At 47.2% G+C, this 5,523-nt stretch overlaps 1 pseudogene; it reads right to left on the reverse strand.

Moving 5' to 3' along the window:
• Positions 1-3,271: 3,271 nt before the first annotated feature.
• On the reverse strand, positions 3,272-5,255 carry LOC137096590 (filamin-A pseudogene; annotated as a pseudogene).
• Positions 5,256-5,523: the final 268 nt, after the last annotated feature.

The raw sequence follows: 5,523 nt of genomic DNA on the forward strand, positions 1-5,523 counted from the left end.
ACAAGACATTTCAGGCAGGAGCTTATCTAACCCAGATATGGGCAAATCTAGGCCTGGGGACTGATTCTCCTCTCTCTCACTATCCTATCATTCCTTCTTTCCTTCCTCCTTCCCTCCCTTACTTCCCTCTCTCTCCTTTTCATCCTTCCCTCCCTTCCACCCTTTCATCTTTCCTTCCTTCTCTTTTGTCTTTCCTTCTTTCTCTCCTTCCTCCTTCTCTCACTTCCTTCTTTCCCTCCCTTTCTCCTTCCTTCCTTCCCTTCACCCTTTCATCCTTCCCTCTTTCCTTTTTCCTCCGTCCTTCCCTCCCTCCTTCATTCTTCCTTCCCTTTTCTTTCCTTCCTTCTCTCTTTCCTCCCTCCCTCCATTCCCTTTCACCCTTTCATCCTTCCTTCCTTTCCTTCCTCCCTTCCATCCTTCCTCCCTCCCTTATTTTTCCTTTCCTTCCTTCCATCCTTCCCTTCCATCCTTTATCATTTCTTCCTTCTCTCTTTCCTCCCTCCCTCCTTTCCTTATCTCTCTCTTTCTCCTTCCCTCTTCCCTCCCTCCTTCCCGCTCTCCCTTTTTCCTTCCATCCTTCCTTCCCTTCCTCCCATTCGCCCTTCCTTTCTTCTCTCTTTCCTTCCTCCTTTCCTCCCTCCCTTCCATCATCGGGCAGCCAGTCCTCCTAACAGGGAGTGCTAGCATGCGGCCCCCAAGTTAGAAAGTTTGCCTATGCCTGATCTAACCAATCCATGACCCTATTGGACTGTGATGTTACTCACTGAGTGGTATTGAAAACTAAACTTTAACAGTCCTATTTCCTTCAGTGGGAAGTATTTCATAGGAGGAAGGAAAGTCCAGGTAAGCTTCTTCCTCTCTTTGGTGCCTTCTGCACCAAACAACACTGGATGGTGGTCAGCCCAATGGCCCTCCATCAACATTCACAAGTCAAGCAACTGCTTCACCTTTGGCAAAGAGCAGGCAGAGCTTCGAATGCAGTGGAGATACATGCAGGTACTTTTAGCAACAGAACACCAGAGAAGGCACATTAACTTCTCCCTCTCATTTTTTTTAAACATGTGCATGCACATAAAAATTACAAACTGCTTTCCAAACCTAAATTAACTCAAGTTTAGGCTTAACCTCTGGGTTAATTAGAGAATGTTTGCTAAGCTCATTGAAGATGAAAAAGGACTAAGAATTCTCATTATGAAATCCAAGGGGAAGCAAAATGAAGGGAGAATAGGGCGGGGGAGGAAAAGGAAAGTGAAGGTATAAAAAGGCAACAAAAGAGCCAGCTTTTTTGCTTTTGGGAATATATCATGCACAGGGAAAGCAAACTATATGATCCATGCTACACTAGATTTTTTTTACAGTGCAGCTACTAGGGTTCTAGGCTCCTTAGTCCTACCACGGAATGTATTTGTGGTTTGAGCCATTTAAACTCTCCACATAGGCCCCAGCTCCTCATACTGGGGGAGAACCACCAGGCAGCATTAGAAGGCCTCCTTTACATACCTTACCTAAGGCCTTAGGTCCAGTCCCTGGGTATCATCAAAGACAGGGCGCAGATAGGTGAAGAGGGAGACATCTGGCTGGGACAGGCACGGGCAAACTTTTTAACTTGGGGGCCCACAGAGCGGGTCGGAGTGGGGTGGGTGGGCTGGACAGAGAGGGAGAGGAGAGGCGGGGGGGGGGCTTTGTTGCAGGGTTTCACACACAGCAGTTTGCCTGGTCCACGACTGTGCCCAAGAAGTTGTGCTCATCAGCACCAGCCCAGGCAGAGCCCCTTCCTGGTCCACACCTTGGCCTCCACTGCCATGGGACTCATCTGCTCCTTGCCAACACACTCTCCTTCTTCTGGGCCGCTGCCCCCCCCCCCATGACAAGGGGGGCAGCTCCTCCTCCTCTTCCTCCTCTACCGCTGCCACCTGGGCATGTGGCTGCCAGGAGCTCTCCTTCTCTTCCCTCTTGCTCCTGTTCTTCCCAAGGGGGGATTTGCCCAAGATTTTTGGGAATTGTAGTTCAACCAAATCCTTATGCATTTTGTAATGGGAACATTCATGAAAAACAAAAGCAAAGACTGAGTTTTCTTCTAAGACATACCATAACATATGACCAAACTGATTTTACCTAACTTGCCCTTGAGGAAAGTGGCGGCAGTAGTTGAGAAGGAGGAAGAGGAGGTAGAATGGGAGCCACCTTCCTTGTTGTCAGAGGTGGAGACCTGGAAGAAGGGGAACACACTGGCTCCATGTGTGCCAGTGAAGAGCAGCTAAGTCCCATGGAGACCAAGGAGCAGGCCAGGAAAAGGCTCAAACTGGGGCTGCATGTGACTTCCCTGTTCTCCTCTCAGCATGAGGACGTGGGTGGGCCACCATGTCCTTATCGTTATAGGGAGGTGAAAGATAGGAAGGCCTGAGAAAAGAGCCCAAAGCACCGCATCTGCCCCCTCGGGCCTGGTTTGCCCATAGCTGCTGCAAAGCCTCAAATGAATAAATAAAATTGGAATAGACTAAAGGTTGACAGCTTTGGTGAATCTGGTGTCCACATTTTCTACCACTGGGTTGTCAGAAGGCTGAGCAAGGTAAATAGACACTTTTGTACTGTGGTGTTGGAGGAAACTTCTGAGAGTGCCTTGGACCATAAGAAGATCAAACCAGTCCATACTCCAGGAAATAAAGCCCGACTTCTCATTGGAAGGAAGGATATTAGAGGCAAAGATGAAGTATTTTGGCCACATAATGAGAAGACAGGATAGCCTGGAGAAGATAATGATACCTGGGAACATGGAAGGAAAAAGAAAGAGGGGCAGGACGGATGGATGTTATCCTTGAAGTGACTGGCTTAACCTTGAAGGAGCTGGGGTGGTGACAAGACCTCTGGTGTGGGCTAGTCCATGAGGTTAGGAAGAGTCGGAAACTACTGAATGAATAAGCAACAAAGGGTTGTCCAGGACCCACATCAACTGGTAAAAATTAGAAGTAGCTGGACGTCTACTACTGATTTTGAAAAAATGAAATTACTCAGTACAGGACTAACTGCATATTACTTAAAAGATGAATTGCCATTCCTGGGGGGTGGTTTTTGTGTTGACTAGAAAAAGGATGCTGCGCAGGAACCTAGAAGGTGTGTCAAAAGTCACAAAACAGCTCCAGTTCCACATTTAGCGCACCTCTTGGTAGGAGAAACAGTTTGCTTTGGGATGAATTCAGTTCTTATGTGCCTACCTCTCAATTATGTATGGATGTATTTTGTAATTCTGATGGGGCTGGTGGGGGTGGCCTGGTCAGCAAAAAAGCATCATGATGGTATAGCTGCCAGCACCATGGGGAGTGTACTTAACTGTGAACATTTCATTGTTATTCCGAATGATGACAAAGTTGATGTCTCCCTCGGCTGGACCCACAACATCTGGGGTACACTTAATCCCAATGCTGACATCACCTTGTCCAGTCTCTGTGCAATTGACTGTAAAATAAATAGGTTCATGAGTCTTCATGCCAGTTTTTGCCACACCAGGACGATATACTTTCACTTTGTTGGAATGACTGCCAGCTCCAACATTCATCCTGTAGGGACTGTTGAGGATGTTGACTCCTCCCCAGGAGACCATGGCTGTGAGCTTCGCTGGCTTCTTGGGCACATAGGAGCAGCTATTGGTGCCATTGCCATTGTTCTTTACGGAGACATCCACGGGAGATCCATCAGAATCCTGTACTTGCATTTTGCGAGGTGCCGTTCCACCATTCTTAGCATCTATTGTAAATTCTGCAGGTTTGTTGACTGCAACACCTGTCTTCTCTGGCCCTGGACCATGGGCTTTTACCTTCTCAGGGTGGAAGTCTTTGGGAGCAGCTTTGATCTCAGCCATGCAGGGACTGAGCTTTATGTCCTTCTTGTTGCAGAGCACATGAACAGCATGCTTGCTAGGTTCCTGGGGCCAGTAGTGCACATCACAAGAGCCGTCACCTTTGTCATCACATTCACTGAAAAATCTAGTGTGCCAACATCATCTCTAATGGCCTCCACCACAAAATCAGTTGACTTGCCAATGACGCCTCCTTCCAAACTGAGTCCCCAGGCTCTCACCTTCTGGTTTTTGCATTCTGCGGGAGATTTATTTATTTATCGTGTCAGGAGCAACCAGACAGTTGTATTACATTTTTAACAAAACAAACAAACAGACAAAACACAAACTTTGCAAGCTTGGTAGCTGATTAAATGTCCTTTGACCAATATCTGGTCACTTGGAGTACCTCTGGTGTTGCCGCAAGGAGGTCCTCCATTGTGCATGTGGCAGGGCTCAGGTTGCATTGCAGGAGGTGGTCTGTGGTTTGCTCTTCTCCACACTTGCATGTCGTGGATTCCACTTTGTAGCCCTATTTCTTAAGATTGGCTCTGCATCTTGTAGTGCCAGAGCACAGTCTGTTCAGTGCCTTCCAAATCGCCCAGTTTTCTGTGTGCCCAGTGGGGAGTCTCTCATTTGGTATCAGCCATTGATTGGGGTTCTGGGTTTGACCCTGCCACTTTTAGACTCTCGCTTGTTGGGGTGTTCCAGTGATCTTAGAAAACTATTTCTTGATTTAAGTCATTGACGTGCTGGCTGATACCCAAACAAGGGATGAGCTGGAGATGTCACTGCCTTGGTCCTTTCACTATTGGCTGCTACTTCCTGGCGGATGTCAGGTGGTGCAATACCGGCTAGACAGTGTAATTTCTCCAGTGGGGTAGGGCACAGACACCCCGTGATAATGCGGCATGTCTCATTAAGAGCCACATCCACTGTTTTAGCGTGGTGAGATGTGTTCCACACTGGGCATGCATAATCAGCAGCAGAGTAGCATAGCGCAAGGGCAGATGTCTTAACTGTGTCTGGTTGTGATCCCCAGGTTGTGCCAGTCGGCTTTCGTATGATATTGTTTCTAGCACCCACCTTTTGCTTGATATTCAGGCAGTGCTTCTTGTGGGAAATCTGCTGCTATATTTATGGTTCCATTTGGCATCAAGCCAGTTTTACTTTACGGTCTCCCTCTAAACGAAAGAGCTCCAAGAGCCCCACTCAGATCTCACAAACTCAGAGCTGTGACTTCGCTTTCTGAATCCATTTGTGTCTAATGCGACCATCTTCTTTTCTTGTTGCCTTCCACTTCAACGAACATTATCTTTTACTGTAACACCTCAAAACACAATAGTATATCCTGGAGCCATTCACCTGATTTGGAACAGTCACATAAGCCCAATATCCTATCATGACCTGCCTTGGAAACCATGTTGACGTACTACAAAAGGAATTATCTGCTCTTGCAAGCCAACCAGGATCAGGCCTGGTTAGTATTTGGAAAGATTGCCAGTGAATACCAGGTATTGTAGGTCATATTTCAGAGGAAGGAACTGGCAAAACCACTTCTGAGTATTCCTTGCCTAAGAAAACCCTGTGAAATTAATAGGATTACTATAGGTTGACATATAACCTGAAAGACTACACATTCATACACAACGATATGCGAATGTGGAGAGGAGCAAACCACTGACCACCTG

The sequence above is a fragment of the Anolis sagrei genome, chromosome 3, assembly GCF_037176765.1.
Source record: "Anolis sagrei isolate rAnoSag1 chromosome 3, rAnoSag1.mat, whole genome shotgun sequence".
NCBI classification, from domain to species: Eukaryota; Metazoa; Chordata; class Lepidosauria; order Squamata; family Dactyloidae; genus Anolis; species Anolis sagrei.